General features: G+C 40.9%; 1 protein-coding gene across 1 annotated transcript in view; it reads left to right on the forward strand.

Moving 5' to 3' along the window:
• Positions 1-11103: 11103 nt before the first annotated feature.
• Positions 11104-23454, forward strand: part of NAE1 (NEDD8 activating enzyme E1 subunit 1) — a 49353-nt gene continuing 37002 nt past the window's right edge. The window contains 3 exon segments of the mRNA XM_020989441.2: positions 11104-11132; positions 17455-17558; positions 17685-17745. The gene's annotated coding sequence lies outside the window, so the exon portion shown is untranslated.

The raw sequence follows: 23454 nt of genomic DNA on the forward strand, positions 1-23454 counted from the left end.
CCAATATTTATCATTTTCCTGTTTTGTCATGTTAGCCAATCTGATAGGTGTGATGTAGTACCTCAAAGTTGTTTTGATTTGCATTTCTCTAATCAGTAGTGATTTAGAGCATTTTTTTTCATATGACTATAGATAGTTTTAATTTCTTCCTCTGAAAACTGCCTGTTCATTTTGATCATTTATCAATTGGGGAATGACTTGTATTCTTATAAATTTGACTCAGTTCTCTATATATTTTAGAAATGAGGCCTTTATCAGATTAAAAATTCTTTCCCAGTTTTCTGCTTCCCTCCTAATCTTGGTTGCATTGACTTTGTCTGTGCAAAAAATTTTCAGTTTAATGTAATCAAAATTATCCATTTTGCATTTCATGATATTCTCTGTCTCCTGTTTGCTCATAAATTCTTCTGTTTTCCATATATCTGGCAGATAAACCATTCCTTGCTCTCCCAGTTCGCTTATATTTATTAACCTTTACACCTAAATCGTGTACCCATTTTGACTTTATTTTCATATATGGTGTAAGATGTTAAGGGAAGAATTTATGACTAAAAAAGAAATAAAGAGGATCACTGGAAGTAAAATGGATAGTTTTGATTATATTAAATTTAAAAAGTTTTGCACAAACAAAACATAGCCAGGATTAGAAGGAAAGCAGAAAGTTGAGGGAAAAAAATTTACAGCAAATTTCTTTGATAAAGACTCATTCCTCACATATGTAGAGAACTGAATCAAATTTATAATAATAAGAGCCATTCCCCAACTGATAAATGGTCAAAGAATATGACTAGGCAGTTTTCAGAGAAGCAATACAAGCTGTCAATAATCATATGGAAAAATGTTCTAAGTCACTAATAATTAAGGAAATGAAAATTAAAACAACTTTGTGGTATTATCTGATACCCATCACATTGACTAAGATGACAAAAAGGGAAAATGACAAATGCCTGGTAAGGTTGTGGGAAAACAGGTATATTAATGTACCTCTGTCAGTGGAGATGTGAATTGGATCAGCGATTTGGAAAAGCAATAAGCAACTTTGCCCAAAAATGTTATTAAATTATGTATGCCCTTTGACCCCTAAATACTGCTACTAGGTCTACACCTCAAAGAGATCAAAGAAAGAAGAAAAGGACCCATAAGTACAAAAATATTTAGAGCAATACTTTTTTGCGGTAGCAACAAATTATAAACTCAAGAGATACCCATCAATTGGAGAATGGCTGAACCAGTTATGTTATGTGAATGTAATGAAACAGTTTTGTACTCTAAGAAATGATGAAGGGGATGGTTTCAGAAAAACCTGGGAAGATTCGTAGGAATCTCTGTGGAGTGAAGAGAACAATTTATAAAGCAACAATGTAAAGATAATCAACTTGTAAAAGACTCAGGAACTCTGATCCACACAATGACCAATCACAATTCCAAACAATTCACTATGAAGCATACTATCCACCTCCAGATTGAGAGCTGGTGGACTCAGAGTTCCAACTGAAGCATGTTTTCTTCTAGCTTTTTTTTTTAAAAACATGGTTAATGCAAAAATTTGTTTTGCACGACGATAGTTATTTGTAATTGTTTTGTTTTCTCTTGCCTTCTCAATAGGTGAGAGAGCAAAGAGTAGTGAGAGAATTTGGAACTGAAAATTAAATTAAATTTTTTTTAAAAAGAGCACACTACTTGCCACATGAAAGAGCCAAAGCCAGAAAGGGCAAGCTGGAAGTTGTGTTGCCATTTAAAATGTCCACTGAGTCATTGGCCTCTCCAACTCAGAAGCCAAAGAGGGGATCTATTTATCACTTCAAAGCACCCACAGTATTCAACACTGAGTTTCCATGACAAGCAGTCAGAAATTCGTTATCATGTCTCGGAAATTTCTGGAGATACATAATCCCTGGAAGGGCCTTTATAGTTCAGTGTTTACTACCAGCCAATTCTAGCATTGTGTTAGGAGGTTGTATCAGATGACCTTTGATTTTTTTTCCCAGCTCTGTGATTGTATATTTTGATTTATAAGACACTAGGCTAATTTGAGTTTATTAACTAGGCTTATAACCAATGGGAAAGGTAGATGAAAATCAGAAACTAAAAAACTTAATCCTACTTTAGTAAAGGGGGGGCCCAAAAGTAGAAAGACTTTGCTGGGATATATACATATGAAAGTCAGCAATGTGACTAGGCTGGGAAAAAAGACTTCACCCTGTCCTCTGGGGTCTGATCTCAAGTGTCATTCCTTCCTTTCCCTCCCCACACCTCCTTCTTAGGAAAGCAAAACATGTTTCAGAATTGAGAAACTGGGAATCCTGAACTCCAAGAGCCTTGGAAATTTTTAGGAAAATTAGCATCTTCATGGATGATGACTTGCTTTAGTTAGGCCTGAGGCATCAAACACTGGGCCCACAAAACTCCTAGCACAGCCTGAACAGATTAAAATATAATGCAGAAATATTTAACAAAACAAATAAAATCATAATAAAGGATAGATTTTTTTTGGTTTTTTTAAATGTTATTAATTTATTTTGATTTATCAATAATCACTTCCATATGCTTTTCAGTTTAAAATTTTTCTCCCCCTTCCTCCCCACCACCCTCCCCAAGAAGGGGCACAATCTGATATAGGCTTTACATTTATATACCTATTAAACATATTTTCACATTAGTGAAGTTGTAAGTAAAAATTAAAACCAATAGGAGGAACCATCAGAAAGAGGAAACAAAACTTAACAGAAGAGGAAAAAAATGATAGTGATTCAACTTCCATAGTTCTTTCTTTGGATGTGGACAGCATTTTCCAACACGAGGCCTCTGGAGATATCTTAGATCCTCATATTGCTGGAAAAGGTTAAGTTTATCAATATTAGTCATTGAACAACATGGCTGTTATTGTGTACAACGTTCTCTTGGTTCTGCTCACTTCACTCAGCATCAGACCATACAAGTCTTTCTAGGTTTTTCTGAAGTCAGCCTGTTCATCATTTCTTATAGCACAATAGTATTCATTGCATTCATATACCACAACTTATTCAGCCATTCCCCAACTGATGGGTATCCTCTCAATTTCCAATTCTTTGCCACCACAAAAAGAGCTGCTATGAATATTTTTGTACATGTGGGTCCTTTTCCCATTTGTTTGATCTTGTTGGGATATAGCCCTAGAAGTGCTATTGCTGGGTCAAAGGGTATGCACATTTTTATAGCTCTTTGGGCATAATTCCAAATTGTTCTCCAAAATGGTTGGATCATTTCACAACTCCACCAACAATGCATTAGTGTTCCAATTTTCCCACATCTTATCCAACATTTATCATTTTTCTGTTCTGTCATGTTGGCCAGTCTGATAGGTGTGATGTGGTACCTCAGAGTTGTTTTGATTTGCATTTCCCTAATCAGTAATGATTTAGAGCATTTTTTCACATAATTATAGATGTCTTTAATTTCTTCATCTGAGAACTGCCTGTTCAAAGGATAATGTTAATATGTAGTTTTCTAAGTCAATGTGCACCCACAGAGATACTTACATGTGGTTTAGTGACCCTATCTATATTTGAGTTTGAGATTGATGAGGATGGGAGCTAAATCCCAAAAAGGAAAAACCCAGGACTTTCCCATGTGGCCAAATCTCTGGTGTTTGCCTGAGGCTATTGTTGTACCGAGAAATCATCGAGCCAGACGCAGACATAATTTGAAATGTGCATTTATTAGCGCGCGGCTGCAAGGGGTATGCACACCCAAATCAAGCAGCCCCAATCAGGGGCAGAGCTTGAGTTTATAAAGGCAGAGGCCACAGAGGAAACCGTCAGGGGTTGCGTAAGCGGGAAGTTATAGAAGCCAAACAAGCGACTGGTTAATCCTGCCTTTGGGACCATATAAGGATCGTGGAATAAGATTGGGGTGGGTATCTTTCTTGGCGGGTTTTCTAAGGTGGGAACTCCTACTTCCATGAAGAAGGGCATACAAAGTGAAGGTCAGAAAACAAAATGGAGTTCAGCACATGGAGTTCAGTACTTCACTATAATCCAGTCAACTGGCCTTTCTTTGTGGCTACACCCAATCTCCCAATTCTGTTACCCTTAACCTCGCCCAGCCCTCCCTGTGGCCCCCTGCCATTTCCCACACTTAATCCTAGCTAGGCTCCATTGTCTAGGTCCCAGGAGTCCTATTTACCCCAGTTTACTGGCCACTCTCATTCAGATCTTCCTTAGACCCCTCCTCCAGTCACCCCAAACTACTTGGCCACTCCTAGATCCCTCCCACAGTCTTTCTGTGTGTAAGGTCTTTCTTGTCTCCATTAAGGTGCTCAGATGGCTAAAATCTAGCCACTGCTCAGGTTCTTAGAATCTAGCCAATACTGCAGACTCCTATATTCCTCAAGAGTCTGGCAACATGGTAGATCTTTAATAAACCTTGTTTTTGGCTGAAAGAAGGCTTGGGTCGAATTCTTTCAGGCAGGATCCATGTGTCATGATGTTGGGTGTGAGAGATGATCTCTCAGAAGTGAAGCCTCCTCAGGGATTCAATGGTTCTTGTTAATATTTCTTGATTGAAACCCTCCCCTCAGAACCTGTTTTTAAATGCTTAGCAGAAAGAATAGCCCTGCCCCCAGTCTGAACTGGTTGCCCTTTGAAAAGCTTCCCGCTTTTTCTTGTCTCTGGGATAAGGGGAAAGGGGGTTAGGGGAGGGGAAATTGCAGTAAATTTCAGTTTCCCTAACTCATGGGAATTCGGCCCTACACCTCCTCCTGACCATCACACCACTGCTACGTCAACATTAGGTTTACTAAATAAGGACATGTATGTTTGGATTGGCTATACCCTGTTTCCTTGTTCTTGTGTCTTTGAATTTTCACGTGGAGAATGAAAGCCCGCCTCCCAGTTAACAGGATAGGAAAATTTTCTTTCGGTGAGCCTACTTCCCAACCAATGGGAGTAAGAGGTAGTGGCGGGTGGAGGTTTGTTTGCATTAGGGTATATAATCTCATTTTGATTTCTGTGCCTTGCCTCTCTCCTCCTGGTGGTGTGCCAGAGGAGCAGATATCCCTTCTCCCGAGATTGTAATAAAAAGTAACTTTTGCTTTCACCTTGAGAAGTCTCTGAGTTTAATTGATTTAGAGTCACTGTACCACACATTGGGGTTCCAGCACCCCTAAACCTCTAGACCTCATCAAGACCACTGCTCTAGGCTTCAGAGGCTAAAACCAGAAAGCATACTGAATGCTTACCTAAAGGTACAATGAGATCTCTGACAGAGAGACCCAAGCCCTGGAATAAAATTTTAGTTTTAAAGATTTGAGCCTGGAGGTACTAGCTATTTAGCTAGAAAGATCTCTGCCAGGGAAGATGGTTTCTCCATTCACCCTACCTGTCCTTCTCGGTTTGCAGCTGCAGTTGCTACTTTTCTATTAGGCCTATTTTTGTTTTTAAACCACAGTATTTTTCAATTAATAGATGGCGACAGAACCCACTCTTCTCATGAGAAAGAGATAACACTTTAACCACGAACTAAAGTTGAAGCCAGAAGCTGGAAGAAGAGACAAGTACCACAGTGGACCTGTTCCTGGCAGCGGTCAGCAGAGATTATGTACTAAACAGAGGAGCAGTGAGGGGGGAAGGTTGCGAATAAGCCCTCCCATCGCATCTCTATCTCTTGGCTTCCCAGGCTTCCTGCAAGTCCCAGCTGAAACTCTGTCTTCTACAGGAAACTTCTCCAGATTCCCTTTCATGCGGGTGATTCTGTTGATTTTTTCCAGTTTGTCCTGCATAGAGGTTGTTTGTACATAGTTGTTTGCATCTTGTCTCACAGACTAGAATCTATTAATCCAGAAGACAACAGCCACGTTGGACACGTGTGAGTCGTCGATTCATCTTCATGCCGTAGCCACAGATGTTTCCTACATGTGTGTCCCTCCTTGTGTTTCCCACGGCCATTGGCATTTCCTGCTTGTGTTATCTCTCCATGCACATGCCCAGCCCCACGTGTTCTGCGGGTGCCTGCCCGTGTGTGCTCCCTATCTTTGTCCACTGTTTCTACTGATGATGTACATCTTGATGGGAGTTTTTGCCCCTAGACTATGTGGGAAACCTTTTATTGATACTTTCCTTGCTATGCTATTATATGAAATACCTCTCTTTTGAAGTAATCATGTCCTCTAATTAGTTATTAAAGGTAAACACACTGGTAGGGGCTTGTAACATATGGTTTTCAGCGGATATGGACCCACAGGGTACCTTAAATTCAGAGTAGAGGGATCCAGTCCGAAAGTTGGAGCTGTTATGAATTCATTTAGAGTTGACACAGTTTTTTCTTCCCTTCTTCTCCCTAATAGGATTCTATGACCCAATAACTGAGGAAGGCCATTGAAGGTAGTCCCAATTGCCTGCAGCGGAGAGCTAACTTCATTTTAGGGAAACAATAAATCTACTGCCAAGTCCCCACCCGCACCCCCAAGTTTAATGCAAGCTCCTGAAAGGCAGGTTCTGTTCTGGTTTTGTCATTGTATCTCCAGCACTTAGCATAGTGACTTGCAGGGTAGGTGCGTAATAAATTTTTGACTTCCATGTGCCCAAATTTTGAAAATGTTTGTTGGTACCTTTTTTTTTTCACATCATCTTCATTTCCAAATTTATCCCTCTCCCTTCTCCCACCCAGGGAGCAATTCCTAATAATAAAGCATTAAAAAAATGAGGAGAATGGGGCAGCTAGGTGGCGCAATGGATAGAGTACTGGTTCTGGAGTCAGGAGGAGCTGAGTTCAAATCCAGCCTCAGACACATAATACTCACTAGCTGTGTGACTCTGGACAAGTCACTTAACCCGAATAGCCTCACCAAAAAAAAAAATGAGGAGTAAAAAAAAGTTTGGCAAGACTAGCCATTTCTTAACCAAGTCTGATGGTAAAGGCAATGTTCAGATAGTCATATTTGGATACACAAATAACTGCCCTTAGAGTAGATGAAATAGAGACAATTGCCGTGGTCCCAAACTTTAAAGGCCTCTCCCAAAAGCAACTGGTATTTTTAAAAAAAGATGACTTTTCATATACAATCAGACTATAAATTTTATCCTCCCAGTAAAGCAAAGTAGAACAAACTGCCCCTACTTTATTCCCAACCTTCCCTCAATGGTTACTTTTTCCTGAATCCTTATCTGGATGTTCAGTCAGTAAGTCAGTCAATAAACCTTTATGGACCTAGCATTTGCCAGACACCGTCCTAAGTATGTTCTGGGAATATGAAGAAAGATAAAATGTTGTCGCTTCTTGCTCTCACAGAGCTCACAGTCTAATGGTGGCACACTACATGCAACCAAACAATGATGTACAAACAAGTTCTATACACGATAAGCTGGAAATAACCAACCGATCACTAGCATTGAGGGGAATCGAGAAGCTTCTGGAGATGATGGGGTTTCAGCTGGGACTTGAAGGAAGCCAGGGAAGCCGGGAGGCAGAGACGAAGAGGGAGAGCATTCCAGATGTGGGGGACAGCCACAGGGAATGCTGGAAGTCAGAAGATGGAGTGTTACGTGGAAGGAACAGCAAGGAAGCCGCTGTCACTGGTCATGGGTTTTGTGGAGGGGAATAAAGTGAAAAAAGACTGGAGAGGTAGAGAAGGGCCAGGTTGTGACAGGCTTTAAAAGTCAGAGGACTTTATGTTTGGCCCTGCAGATCACAAGGAACCACTTGAATTGACAGACTGGCATATAGATTGCACTTTTAGGAAGAGCATTTGACTGATGAGTTTGACATCTGAGTGGCAGATATTCTGGCATGGGGAGAAGCTTGAGGCTGGGAGATCAATCCATGGGCTCTTGCAATATTCCAGGTGTCAGAAGATGAGGGCCTGTACCTGGATAGTGGCGCCTTTGTGGGTGGGGAGAAGAGGACTCACTTGCGCAAGGGATGTGGTAAAGGTGGAAACTACAAGAGTCAAGGGTGACCGATATCCAGTAGCCTGTAAGCCCCTTCCGGGTAGTGACTATTTTCATTTTTGTCCTTGTATCTCCAATACTTAAAGCACTTTTGGAACACAGCAGATGCTTAATGAATGCTTATTGAATTTAATTCTCTTGTTTGACTTTTGGAAGGGAGTATAATAAGGTCTGAGATTTTTTTCTCCCCCAAGCCTTTGGTATTATCTTCCCTGTGATTCCTCCAGGTCCTCAAAATTATGGTGTTTCTGGCACAAATCTCTTCTCTGTATAATCTTGGTTTAATTCAGCTGCTTTCCCCATATTTTTAGCACTATTTCCACTTCTTCATGTACCATATTTGAGCTAAGATGTTAAAGCCAATGTGGCAGTGTTACTGTAACTGATGGCAAAAGGAGTTATTTATAAAATTTTGTACAGTTCTTTCCCACTTTTCCTGCTTCTTGTTCTCCTGCCAGTTTTACCCCTGAATGCCTCAGGAAATCAAACAATTGATAAACTCTTAAAAACTTTATTTCTTGGGACAGCTAGGTGGCGCACTGGATAGAGTACTGGCCCTGAAGTCAGGAGGACCTGAGTTCAAATCCCCTCTCAGACCAAACAGTTGAGACTTACTAGCTCTGTGATCCTGGGCAAGTCACTTAACCCCAATTGCCTAAAAAAAAACCACCTTTTTTCTTTATTTTTTACATTCAGTTTTTTAAATTTTGAATTCCAAATTCTCTCACTCCCTCTAGCCCCTCCCCAACCCATTGAGAAGGCAAGCAATATATCACTTGAACATGTGAAGTCATGCAAAACATATTTCTATATCATCCATGTTGCCAAAAAGAAAAAAAAAAGAAAGTAAAAAAAATAGGATGCTTCATTTGCACTCAGAATTCATTGGTTCTTGGATGCTTGGACAGCATTTTTCATTATTCATTCCTTGGAATTGTATCATTATATTGATTAAAATAGCTAAGTCTTTCGCCATTGATCACCGTTACAATATTTCTGTTACTGTTTACAGTGTTCTGATTCTGCTCATTTCACTTTGCATCAGTTTATATAAGTCTTCCCAGATTTTTCTGAATTCACTCCTCTCTGTCATTTCTCGTAGCACAATAGTATTCCATCACATTCATATAACACAACTTGCAACAAGCATTTATTAAATGCTTGGCATATAGTAGGTATTTAATAAATGCTTGTGGCAAATTGTGTTAAGTGTTGGAATACTGACTTGAATATATACCAGTTTACAAAATCTTAGGAAGAAAAGTGATGAGAGATTTTGAGTAGTATCACCACATAAAACAGCAAAAAGCCATGGAAGTAACAAGTTTATGTAAGTTTGACAAGAAATGAAACCATGCAAAGTGGCTCTGGAATTGTCTCTGACTGTCCCCCATACTGTGAATGCTCTCTCTCCTCCACTCCCACTACTGACCTCCCTGACTTCCTGAAAGTTCTAACTAAAGCCTACCTTCTACAGGAAACCTTCCCTACTCTATTAATTCCAATGCTTTCCCTCTTAACTATTTCCTATTTACCCCCTATGTAACGTACCTTCTACAGGAAACCTTCCCTACTCTATTAATTCCAGTGCTTTCCCTCTTAATTATTTCCTGTTTACCCCCTATGTAGCTTGCTTGTAATCTATTTGTTTGCTTATTGTCTCTCCCGTTAGACTTAAGCAGGTTCCTGAGGGTAAGGACTCTTTTGCCAACCCAGCACTTAGCACAGTGCCTGGCCTATGGTAGGTACTTAATAAATGTTTACTGATTCTTTGCAGCAAATTTCTCATATAAAGGCCTCATTTCTCAAATATATAGAGAACTGAGCCAGATTTATAAAAATAAGTCATTTGCCATTTGATAAATGGTCAAAGGTATGATACAAGCAGTTCATATGATGATGAGCAGGCAGACTTCAGAAAACCCTGAAAAGACTTACATGAACTGATGCTGAGTGAAGCGAGCAGAACCAGGAGAACATTGTACACAGCAACAGCAACATTGTTCGATGATTAACTATGATAGACTTAGATCTTCTTAGCAACACAATGATCCAAAATAATTCCAAAAAAGTCATGATGGAAAATGCTATCTACATCCAGAGAAAGAGCTATGGAGTTTGAATGCAGATCAAAGCATACTATTTTCATTTGTTTTGTTTTTTCTTTCTTGTGCTTTTTTTCCCTTTTGTTCTGATTCTTCTTTCACAACATGATTGTACATGTATAACCTAACCTATATCGGATTGCTTGCTGTCTTGGGGAGGGGAGGAGAGAGGGAGAAAAATCTGGAACTCAAAATTTTACAAAAATGAATGTTGAAAACTATCTTTACATGTAATAATGAAAAAAGTAAGACACTATTAAGGGATAAAAGCTTGTTGCCGGCTTGCCACTTGTGTAAAAGAATAAAAGCCCTTCCCTTGTCAAGTTACTTCCCTTCTGTGGGACCCAATTTCTTCTCTGCCAAATGAGGTCAAAGCTCTTTTTCCAGGTTTAAATGCTTTGATCTTGGAAATTTTCTGGGTCTCACTTTCTTCATCTATAAAATGAGGGGGTGGCATTAAGTAGTCTTGGAGGCTTCTTCCAGTTCTAACCCAGTTAAGTCCAACGAGCTTTCAGAAGGCAGGTCCCACCAGGTGAAGATGCTCCAGACTTAGGGCTGTGAACCACACTTGTCTTCTCTATGCAGCAATTTAAAAAATTTATCTGGAAAAAAGACTTTCCGACTTTGCCCCAGGCAGGCGTATTGGTTCAGGCTGGTAGGGCTGTCCTGACCAGGAGGGGCCCTGCCCGAAGAGAGCTTGGGAGGAGAAATGAAAATGAAGCCGGCGGTCTTTTCGATAAGAGAATCGGAGCTCGGTACGCGTACACCCCGGCGTACCCATCGTAGCCCTCGCGCGTGCGCGGCCCTTTAGCGTCCCCGGCTGGCAGATTCGGGAAGCTGTAGGGTAAAGAGGAAGCGCGAAAAGTGCGGCTGCGCGGGGACGCAAGGGCACACTGGACGGCTGCGCGTAGGCTGGGGGAGCCTGGCCGGGCTGTAGTGCGCCTGCGTGTTGGGGGCGGGGCAGCCTGGTGTACCGGCGCGGTGGTGCCTGGCCCTCCTCCGGGGCGGGAGTGCAGCAGGTGTGAGGCCGGCCCGGGCGGGACGATGGCGCAGCCAGAGGCGGGGAAGCTGCCCAAGGAGCAGAAGTACGACGGCAGCTGAGGTGAGCCGGGAGGGGAGGATGCGGCAGGTGCCTCCGCCGAGCCCTGGCCGAGTCCGGGCCCGGGCTGGGCATCCTAGGAGAGCGCCGGGCTTGGGCCGGGCCCCGTCTACCTCGGGAGCCGCCGGCTGGAGGGAGCGGCCTGGCGGGAGGGAGCAGGGAGCGGCGCCGAGGCCTGCCGGCCTGCCCCCCGCGCCACCGTCAGACTGAGCTGTCATCGAGCCCTGGGGAGGAGCCAGGCTGGACCCGCCCCCCTCGTGGGGCCCCGGACTGTGAAGAGGGACCTGGCCTGGGAGCATCGAGGGGCGGAGGGGGAGTCCTAGGAGCATTGAGTGTCAGAGCAGGGAGAGGCCTGGGAGCGTTGAGTGTCAGGGCAGGGAGAGGCCTGGGAGCATCGAAGTGTGAGGGCAGGGAGAGGCCTGGGAGCATTGAGTGTCAAAACGAAAGTCAGAACCAAGAAGTCCTTGGAACATAGAATGTCAGAATAAGATGAGACCTTTGAGCATAGCATGTCAGAGCCAAAGGGACATTAAACATTATCTTTCAAAATTGGAAGGGCACTTAGTGCCCAGAGTGTCAGAGCTGGAAGAGATCTCAGAGGCTTGGAGATGGGGAAATTGATGCCTAGAGAATGACTTGCCTTTATTGTACAAGTACCAAATAGTAAGGCCAGGCTTTAAATCCAGCTGCACTACTTCTCAATCTGGTGTTCTTTCTGCTGTGTCTTCCACTGTGCCCTCTTGCCTTCCTTTGTGGGTGAGGGTTTCCATCTCAGGGTCCTCTAGGAAAGGAGATTCCCTCCCCCAATAACATACTTGGCTTTTGTACCCTTTTCCCTCCTCTTGTTCTTCCCCTGCCTCTCCCCTTCCAGCCGTTCTCAGACTGTTCTAGGCTTGTCTCTGAGGATGAGATGTGAGGGCTAGGGGTAGGGGGGGCAGACTCAATTTGGGGCACACCGTCCAAGACCTTGGAGATCAGTCCAGCCACCTCACTTTACTGATGAAGAAACAGATGCTCGGAGAGGACAAGCAACTTGCTTAATGTTCCACTGACATTAGTAGCAGAGCTGGGGCCAGAAATCAGGGCTCCTAACTCTGGAGTCTTTCTAGTACCCTTTACTGCTATCCTGGCTTTTTGTCTTCCTCTTCTTTTCATTCTTCCCCATGCCTGAGCCCCAAAAATTAAAATTATAGATCTGTCTTGAAGTGGTTGCCTTTTCCACTTATTTGAAACAACATTACCCCAGTGTCTGGGGGCTGTAACAGTGTAGCTTCATTAGGTTCCACTTATGGGTTTTTCTCTTGCAATTCATTGTGCATACATTTCAGGATTGTGTGTAAGGTCCTATGCTCCACGATGTGAATGATACAAGGATTTATAAAACAGGGTTCCTTGCTTCCAGGAATCTTAAAAGTATGGTTTCCAGTCCTTCCTGTTTAGGTCCCTGAGAGAAGAGAGCAAGTTTGGCAGATTCCCTGAAATCATACTTTTTTTTTTTTTTTTAGTGAGGCAGTTGCCCAGAGTCACACAGCTAGGAAGTATTAGGTGTCTGAGGCCAGATTTGAGCTCAGGTCCTCCAGACTCCAAAGCCAGTGCTCTATCCAATACACCATGTAGCTGCCCTGAAATCATAACTTTTAGTATTTGAATCTGGGCTTTTACAATCTAAGCGAAAGTGAATGTTAGAGAAATAATCCAGCAAACATTAATTATGTACAGTGGATTGTGCTAACCACAAAGCCCAAAGCAGTGGGAAATACCTCACTTCAAATATGCTCCCCACACTGTATTAGGAGTTAATATACAAATAGCAAGAGCTGAGTTTCATTGTCATCTCTGTTAACAGGTCCAACTCTTTACTCTTTCTTTCGCATCAGTAAACTTTACCGTTCACTGGTATGCAGATAGTAGATGTGAGCAGTGGGGATGGTAGAAGCATTGTACCACCGTTGCACTGGGTGGTAAAGAAAGTGTACCATAATGTTTTCATGTTCTGCACTTTCCTTGAAAGTAGGGTTCCTTTGGGCTATACCAAAATAAGTCAATCAGTGAGCATGTATTAAGCACCTACTAGGTACCACGTACCATGCTAGGCATTGGAAATGCAAAGACAAATATGAGAGTTTTGCCCTGAAAGAGCTTACATCCTAGGAGGAGAAACAACTTGTAAGCATTTAAGTAGATACAATATGTACACAAAATAATTAGAAGGGGATTTTTTGGGGGAGGTTTAACAAGTATAGGGATGGGGGAGGTTTAACAAGTGTAGGGATTGGAAAGAGGCTTCTATGGGAAGTTTCATTTAACTGATCTTTGAAGAAAAGTAGGAATTCTGAAAGGCACAAAGGTAAGTAGGGAGTGTGTTCTGGGATTGGACCATAACATGTTAAAAGTGTAGAGACTGAATATGGACTGTCATGGGCAAGGAACAACATGAATGCCAGTTTGGCTTAACTGTAGAGCGCTTAAAGGGGAATAACTTTTAATAATCCTGCAGAGGTACATTGGAACCATGTTGTGAAGGACCTTGCTTGCCAAATAGAAGAGTTTGTATTTGGTGCTCCAAGTCATAGGGAGACACTGTAGTTCATGAGCAGGTACTGACATGGTCAGACCTGTTCTTTAGGAATATCACTTTAGCAGCTGTATGGAGGTTAGATTAGAAAAGGGAGACTGGAGCCAACAGACCATTAGAAGGCTACCACAGGAGACCACTCCTGAAAGAAGATATAGCTGAATTCTCCCCCGCAACTATTCTACAAGGATTTAGAAAATGCAACAGACCAAATCTTGATTGGGAAATCCAAGAAAAAAAAATAACGGGATCCTTTTCTACCCCATATCAGCACAGGGAGACAGACAGAGTTCTACAGACATTGGAGATAAGGTTTAATGAAGAACAGAGAATGCACAGAGCATTCTAGTAAAGGGACTCAAAGAGGGCCTGCCTGTATCTATGCACCAGGGCAATAAGAGGTCCCGGATCTGGCACAGAGGGGCCTGACTTTTTGAAGGGGAAGAAATATTTGCCAATTGGTAGCTGTGTTGTTTACTATCCACCCAATTCTGGGTCACAGATCCAGTATGGATTGAGGAGGGGATTTGCACCTAGGGACAGCAGCCCAGGGCAAGGAACAGCCAAAGGCCCTTGGAGCAGATACGGAAGCAAGTAGCGGTGGCTTTGACCACATCAAAGTGACTTTGACCACATCTCTGGCCTTAACACAAAGTCTGAAGTTAGTAAGACTGGAAGAATGAGCAAACAAACAAAAAAAGAATCCTACCATAAAAATCTGTTAAAGTAGCAAGGGACGCTCAAGACCAGATCCAGAAGACAATGACCTAAAAATGTCTATAAAGCAAAGTCTCAGAGAAAAACACAGCTTGGGCATAAGTTCAACTAGAATTCCTAAAAGAGATGAAGCAAGAGGTTTTAAAAGTAGCTAAAAATGATTCTGTAAATGAAATGAGAATGCTAGAGGAAACAATTGGAAAAGAAATGAAAGCTATGAAAGAAAAAAAATGGAAAGAGAATGAATAGTTTGGCACAGAGGTAGAAAACCTTACCCAAGTAGCAGACTTCTTGAAAATTAGAAGGGAATAAATAGAAGATAATGATCACGTGAAACAATAATGAATATTAAAGCAAAGTCAAAAGACTGGAAAAAAATAGAAGAATGTGTAAAGTATCTTATATAAAAACCAACTGACCTGGAAAACAGATTAGAAAGAGATAATTTAAGAATCACTGACTACTTCAAAGCCATGACCAAAAAAAAAGAGCTTAAGATTTCAAGAAAACATGTAAGAAAATTTCCCAGATCTCTTGGAGCCAGAGAACAAAGTGCAAATAGAAGAAATCCATCTGTCACCTCCTGAAATAAAGCCTGAAATAAAAAGCCCCAGGAATATTATAACTAAAATCTAGGGCTTCCAGGTCAAAGAAAAAAAAATAATGCTATAAGCAGCCAGAAAGAAAGGATTTAAGTACTGAGGAGCCACAATCCAGATCATGCGTGACTTAGCAGTCACCAATAAAAAGGAGCAGAGAGCTTGGAATGTGATATTCCAGATGGCAAAAGACAGGGGTAGGGAACCTGCAGCCTTGAGGCCACATGTGGTGCTCTAGGACCTCAAGTGCAGCCCTTTGACTGAATCCAAACTTCACAGAACAAATCCCCTTAATGAAAGGATTTGTTCTGTAAAACTTGGATTCAGTCAAAAGACCTCACCCAAAGAACTAGAAGGCTATGTGTGGCCTTGAAGCCACAGGTTCCGAACCTTCCCCTGACTGGGCTAATAACCAAGAATAACTTAGCCAGCAAAATTCAGTACAATCCTATGGGAAGGAAAATGGACTTTCAGTGAAAGAGGATTTCCAAGTATTCCTGATGTAAAGACCAGATCAGGAAGCAAGGAGAAGTAAGAGGAGGTAAGAGAAACTGAAAATGGTAAACACGAGTGAGCAATCGTAAGAGACTAAGCAAAGCAAGTCTGATGTATTTACATTGTAATATAGGGAGATGATACATGGATCCCCTCAGAATCTCATCATCACCAGGGGTCATAGAGGGAGTCTAATATGATAGAGGGTATTGCAGGGGTTTTGTTTTTCTTTTTCAATAGCAGTGGGAGAGAGAGAAGGTGGATTTTTGTCAATTGAAAAAAATTAAAAAGAGGGTGTAGGTTTAATGCCGCTAAGATTAGAAGGGAAACAGTTAAATGGGGAAAAAAACATTTGAAGCAGGTTTATCTAATCAAGCATGATTTAAACTCAGGTCTTTTTGACTTCAAGTCCAGCTCTCTATCCACTGTGCTACCCAGCTGCCTTATTTTATATTAATACTGATTAGCTAAAGGATTTGTATCATTTCCAAGAAATATAAGAAAGAAAATTTGTAAGAATAAGTGCCATTCCTTAATTGGTAAATGGTTATGAGATATGAACAAGCAGTCTTCAAAGGAATAAATCCAAGCTATCAGTAGGGTGGTCAGGAGTATTGAATGCTTCAGAAAGGTCAAGAAGGATAAAGATTGAGAGAAAAGCCATTAATTTTGGTGACAAACAGCATTGATAATTTTGGAGAGAGAAGTTTCACTTGATTGATGAGGTCAGAAGCTAAATTGCAAGGGGTTGAGAGATGAATGAGAGGAGAGGAGGTAGAGGTAGTGAATGTAGACAGCTTTTTCTAGGAGTCTGGCAATGGAAGGAAGGAGAGCTGTAAGACAGTTTGAAGGGACGGTAGGATGTAGTAAGGGTTTTCTGAGAACAGTGGACGGCCCTGAAGCCAGGAGGACCTGAGTTCAAATCCGGCCTCAGCAAACACTTGACGCTAGCTCTGTGACCCTGGGCAAGTCACTTAATCCCAATTGCCTAAAAATAAAAAAAAAGAAAAGAGAATAGCGGAGACCTGAGTACGTTTGTAGGCAGCAGCGAAAGAACCAGTAGATAAGGAGAAATTGAAGATCAGAGAGAAAGAGGTAATAAATCTTAGAGCAGTCCTGGAGGATAGGAAGGAATGAGATAAAGGGTACAAGGAAATAGCCTTATTGAGAGAAAGGGCCATCTTATTTTTTCAGAGACTAAGGGGGGAGAGAATAGGGGATGATATCAAGGGGTTGTGAGATGGAGAGAAGGGAAGAAGAGGGAGCTCATGGGGAATTGTCTCTATTTTCTCAATATAATACAAGGGGAGATCCCTTTGGTGAAAGGGTTGTGGGGAGAGAGTGGTGTGATAAGCCTGTAGTATCACTTAATGAGTGCAATGATGCCTCTGTATTACATCAATGTTCTGTTCATCACTTCTTGGCTTTCTCATTAAAATTTGTTTCCTTGTATCCCAGTCATCTAACTCTAACCATCTCAGTCATCCATTCTATGCTCCTATTTTTTTTTCATTCTATGTTTTATAGCCATATTCTGTACCTACCTGACCCCTCTGACCCATTTTTGTATTTTGGAAAAAAAAAAGGAAACTGGGCAAGATATCATTTAGCTTTGGTCAGATATCATATCTCTGCTTTTTTTTTTTATACAAGTGGGTATATTAGGTAATAATATACATCTCATGTCCATATTTACTTATTTGTATTTTATCATTTGAATTTATTATATATACAATTATAGGGATTATTAATATTCAGTGTATTAATAAAGAGAAGAATTACCTATAGGAAGAAGATTTACATTAAGATCAAAGATACTCTTTCCTTGTTAATGATCAGTAAAGTGTATCTCAGAATTTTCTGTGCTTTTTAAGTTCTTTGGGCCTCCTTGTGTGAAACTTCAAAAATATTTGAAGTTTTTATGTTTCTTGTTTTATAGATTATGGGGTGATCATGGACAAGAAGCTTTGGAATCTGCTCATGTTTGCCTAATAAATGCAACAGCCACAGGAACAGAAATTCTGAAAAATCTGGTATTACCAGGTAATACATATGAATTATACAATTCTGTGGGAATATTATAAATATGTATATATGAACACATACAATATATATGCACACATATGTATGCATATCGACACACATATTTGACTTTTCTTTTCCCCAAAGGTATTGGCTCATTTACTATTGTTGATGGAAATCAGGTCAGCGGAGAAGATGCTGGAAATAAGTAGGTTGACTTTTTTCCACAAATATACACATTGAGGAATATGTTTGTGTCTTTTATTGTGACATCATTTTACTTCCAAAATATCTTGCATACTTCCAAGTTTGTTATAAAGTACACAAATTTAATATATGATCAAATCACATAAACATAATATTTTACATTTATTAGTGCTGTACAGTTTACGAAGTGTTTTCAAGTACACCATCTTATTTGGTCTGAGTATGTGTGAGAGTGAAGCATTGTCTGCTCTAGTGTGAGCCAGTCTGTTTAGAATGAGGAGAGTATTGGAGATGGAATCCAGAGTCCTGGGTTGGAGTACTAGTTCTGCTGTTTCCTGTGACAGTGGGCAGATGATTATCTTCTCTGTACCTCTATTTCATAATCTGTAAAAAGGCCATAATAATGTTTGTACTGCCACAGAAGTCTTAACAGTAGATGCATGGGACATGGAGGTGAATCTTGATTCTCAAGGCTATTTCAGTAAAGCATAAGCTCTGGCAGATTCTGCTTAGCAGAAAAGGCTTTGAGTACTGTCCTGGCAACAGATTGTTTCTGCTGTCTGCATGCCAGTCAAGTCAAATGTGGAGAAGGATCATCACCAGCGAACTGGCCACTAAGTGATGAATTCTTAGGCTACAGTTACCTATGAAAGAGAAACCATATGAAAGAAGCTCCTGGTCCTGTATGGCCCTTTCTGCTTTTGCACTGGCAGTGACAGAAGATGAGCAGAATTGCTAAGAAAACAAATATTGATTTAACTGTTGATACTTTAAAGTATGTGATCTTTTTCCCAATATCACTGCATGGATATACTATAGAAGGAACTGGATCACGTAAATATTGACATTCTTGCTGCAAATAAAACCAGAAGACAAAAAGAAGTTGCATCTAACTGGAAGTATGGCTTACGGGTTCTTCTCTAAGGTGAATGAAGGAATAGATTTAATCTTGTTCCTGCAGGAAGCAAAAGCATCATTTTGGGGGTAATTTTGCCTTGTGATACTTAGAACTCATATAAGTAAACAAACCACCATGAAGATCATGGTGAGTTAGATGCCAGTGTCTGTAGTAGGTGAGTACTTGGGAAAACTCTCTAAAGGATCAGTGAGTCAGCTCTATTGTTATTATTATTATTGTTATTTGCTTTTTTGGTGAGACAATCGGGGTTGAGTGACTTGCCCAGGGTCACATAGTAAGTGTCAGGTGTCTGACGCCAGATTTGAACTCATGTCCTCCTGACTCCAAAGCTGGAGTTCCATCCAATGTGCCACTTAACTGCCCCAATATTATTATTAAGTGCCTGCTCTGTGTCCTGCACTGTGCTGGCTGCTGGGGATACAAACACAAAGAATCAAATTATTTCTTTTCTCAAGAAGCTTCCATTCTGACAGAGGACACAACAATATACAAATAACAAAATGCAGATGTAAATATATTTCATATTCTCTAAACCAAATCGATATACATCTTAATATTCATTGACTATGACAGGAAGTTGGACACAGGAGAAGACATGGAAAATTATTCAGAAATGTGGCTTAGGATCAAGAAAGGAAAGAGACCTAAGGCTTAGAGACTATTTGGCAGCCTCATACCTTTATATCATAGGTACTTTCTTCAAATGATCATCAGAAGGTGCTAAATGTGGCAAATAGAACAATATTACCAAAAATGAAATTGAATGTATCTGAGAAAGGAAATGACTGATTAGCTATGTGAGAGTCATCACAGAACTGGATGTCTGTATGGAGTCAAATTGCCTGGTAAATCAATATCAACTTAAAAAAAAAGATAAAGATAGGGACACTGTGTACAATAAAGTGTCCTCCAGCCAGACCTATTTAAATAAGCTTGTTGACTCTGAAGAATGGGAAATGGACAAAAATAAAGTTATTGACTCTTCTCTTCATTTCCTGAAGAAAGTTAACCATTATAAAAGTTTTCACAACAAGAAGCCAAAAGAACCTAGAAATCACCTTCATCGGTAAACACCTGATTTCCTTACCAGATGGAAAGACAGACGTGATAACCAGGCACATTACCACTTTGGAATACAGAATATGGAAGATAATTTCCAAAATTGTTTCCAAAATATGGAAGATAATTTATTATGGACTGAGTAGCTTCATAAAATAGCGATGGTGGCTGTGGTACTGAAGAAGAAGCGGGGAAGAAGAGCTGGACCTCACAAAGAAAAGGAGGGACACATGTTGGCGACAACAAAATTTTTTTAAAAATAAATTTATTTATTTTTAGCTTTCAACATTCACTCCCACAAGTTTTTGAATTCCAAATTTATACCCCATCTCCCCCCTCCTCCCACCCCAAGATGGCATGCATTCTGAATATCCCTTCCCCTAGTCTGTCCTCTCTTCTATCTCTCTCCCCTTCTCTTATCCTTTTACCCTTCTATTTTCCTGTAGGGCAGTAGAGACTTCTGAACCCCATTTCCTGTATTTCTTATTTCCCAGTAGCATGTGAAAACATTTTTTTTAAACATATGTTTTTAAAACTTTAGGTTTCAAATTTTCTCTCTTCTTCCCTCCCCACCCACCCTCATTGAAAAGGCAAGCAACTCAATATAGGTTGTACATGTGCAGTTATGCAAAGCACGTCCATAGTAGACATGTTGTGAAAAACGAACTCTATTTTCCTTAATCCTATCCTGCCCTCCCATTTATTCTATTCTTTCTTTTGACCCTGTCCCTCCTCAGAAGTATTTACTTCTGATTACTCCCTTTCCCAATCTCCCTCCTCTCTATCATCCCCCTGCTCTCTTGTCCCCTTCTCCCCCTATTTTCCTGTAGGTAAGACAGATTTCCATACCCAATTGAATGTGTTGTTATTCCCTCCTTAAGCCAAATCCTATGAGAATAAGATTCCCTCATTCTCTCTCACCTTCCCCTGTTTCCCCTCCACTGTAAGAGACTTTTCTGGTTTTTTTTGTGAGATAGTTTACCCCATTCTACCTCTCCCTTTCTTCTTCTCTGAGTATAATCTTCTCTCATCCCTTAATTTTATTCTCCAGATATGACCCCTTAATCTTCAACTCACCCTGTGCCCTCTATCTGTCTATCTACATATACATACATATAATTTTTTCCTCCAACTACCCTAATACTGACAAAGGTCTCATGAGTTATAAATATCATCTTTCCATGCAGGAATGTAAACAGTTCAATCTTAATAAGTCTCTTATGATTTCTCTTTCCTGTTTACCTCTTCATGTTCCACTTGAGTCCTGTATTTGAAAGTCAAATTTTCTATTCAGCTCTGGTCTTTTCATCAAGAATGCTTGAAAGTCCTCTATTTCACTGAATGAGCATTTTTTCCCTGAAGGATTATACTCAGTTTTGCTGGGTAGGTGATTCTTGGTTGTAATCCTATCTCCTTTGCCCTCTGGAATATTATATTCCATGCCCTGCGGTCCTTTAATGTAGAAGCTGCTAAATCTTGTGTTATCCTGATTGTGTTTCCACAGTACTTGAACTGTTTCCTTCTGGCAGCTTGTAATATTTTCTCCTTGACCTGGGAACTCTGGAATTTGGCTACAATATTCCTAGGAGTTTTCCTTTGGGGATCTCTTTCAGGAGGAGATCTGTGGATTCTTTCAATTTCTATTTTGCCCTCTGGTTCTAAATATCAGGGCAGTTTTCCTTGATAATTTCTTGAAAGATGATGTCTAGGCTCTTTTTTGATCATGGCTTTCAGATAGCTCAATAATTTTTAAATTCTCTCTCCTGGATCTATTTTCCAGGTCAGTTATTTTTCCAATGAGATATTTCACATTGTTTTCTAATTTTTCATTCTTTTGGATTTGTTCTACTGTGTTGATTTCTCATAAAGTCACTGTCTTCCAATTGCTCTATTCTAATTTTTAAGGAAGTATTTTCTTCAGTAATCTTTTGGACTTCCTTTTCCATTTGGCCAATTTTGCTTTTTAGGGCATTCTTCTCCTCATTGGCTTTTTGGACCTCTTTTGCCATTTGGGTTAGGCTATTTTTTAAGGTGTTATTTTCTTCAGTATTTTTTGGGTCTCCTTTAGCAGGTTGTTGACTTATTTTTCGTGATTTTCTTGCATTACTCTCAGTTTTTCCTCTACTTCCCTTACTTGCTTCTCAAAATCCCTTTTGAGCTCTTCCAAGGCCTGGGACTGATTCATATTTTTCTTGGAGGCTTTGGATGTAGGAGCTTTGACTTTGTTGTCTTCTTCTGGTTGTATATTTTGATCTTCTTTTTCACCAAAGTAAGATTCTATGGTCTGACTCTTTTTGCGCTGCTTGCTCATGATCCCAGCCAGTTACTTGAGTTTTAAACTCTTTGTTAAGGTAAGAGTCTGCTTCCAATGTGGAGAATGTATTGCCCCAAGCTTCAGGGGTTTGTATAGCTGTTTTCAGAGATACATGTAGGGACCTGCAAATTTTCAGTTCTTCCAAGGTGGTATGATAAGGGGCGAGGTGTTTACTCCTTTCCTGGCCTGTGATCACAAATATTCCTTTCTGTCCCGTAACTGTGAGGAAGGGTTCCTCTCCACAGCCACTACAAGCTCCACTACGCCAGCGTTCCTCCTCACCCCAGCACTGCCGCCCAGAACTGTGGCCCAGATCCAAACAGGGGCAAAGCAAGAGATTCCTGCCTCAGCACTGGCAAAGAGATCCCTGCAGTCCCTCTCTGATCAGCCACTGGATTCCCCCTCAGTCTGTGGGCCGGAAGCTCGGGAAGCAGCTGCCCCTCCCCAGGGCCACACTCTTGGGGAATGGAGCTGAAACCCCACCTTACTGTCTCAGCACCCACAGAAACAGACTTTTCCCACTGACCTCCTAAGTTGTCTTTGGCATTCGTGGATTGAGGAGTCTGGAAATCTCCACAGCTGCCCAAAATTCAGTCTTCTGAGGCTCACTCCAGGTTTGCTGCAGCCTGTGCGCGCATGCTGCGCTGCACTGCTGCGCTCCCAGCCTGGCGCGATACACCTTTGTGATCAATCATCCAGGTTGTCTTGGGCTGGAAATTTGTTTCACTCTGTCTTTTTGTGGGTTCTGCTGCTTCAGAATTTGTTTAGAGCCATTTTTTATGAGTATTTAGAGGGGTTTGGAGGAGAGCTTAAGCAAGTCACTGCTTTCACTCCACCATCTTGGCTCCGCCCCGTGACAACAAAATTTTAAAATCCTTAGGAGTAAATTTTCAAGATATCCCATAGAGGAGAGAATCCCAGAAGAATGGGAAAGATCATGAATGGTAGTTACCAAAAATAGGTGATTTATGAAGACACTAGTAGCTACTATCTCACATGTAACTTTGTAGTAACTACTATTTCAAATGAGATAATGTTTGTATAGCGCTTAGCACAGTACCTGGCATTTGGTAGGTGCTGTATAAATGCTTATTTCCCCTTCCTCCCCCCATATATCTACTTTCTTAGCTTTCTAAAATCTTTGAGAAAGGGCCATATATATTTTGAAGGTTTCCTTAAGGAAATTAGAAGAAGAGAATGCTCAGACTCTCTCCGGCAATTTTCTACCATTTTCATATCTTCACTGATGTGTAAAGATTATAAGGGCACTGTTTGTCTATTGTTTGCTGATTATATGAAAGCGCTTGAGTCATTTGGGTAAAATAAAGACTACAAAGATAAACCGATTTTAAAGACTATCCGTGGAGTCTTCTGGCATATATTTACAGCCTGCAAAATGACATGACCCATCCAACCAC

Source organism: Phascolarctos cinereus, unplaced genomic scaffold (assembly GCF_003287225.1).
Source record: "Phascolarctos cinereus isolate Bilbo 61053 unplaced genomic scaffold, phaCin_HiC Scaffold_2;HRSCAF=192, whole genome shotgun sequence".
Lineage (NCBI taxonomy): Eukaryota > Metazoa > Chordata > Mammalia > Diprotodontia > Phascolarctidae > Phascolarctos > Phascolarctos cinereus.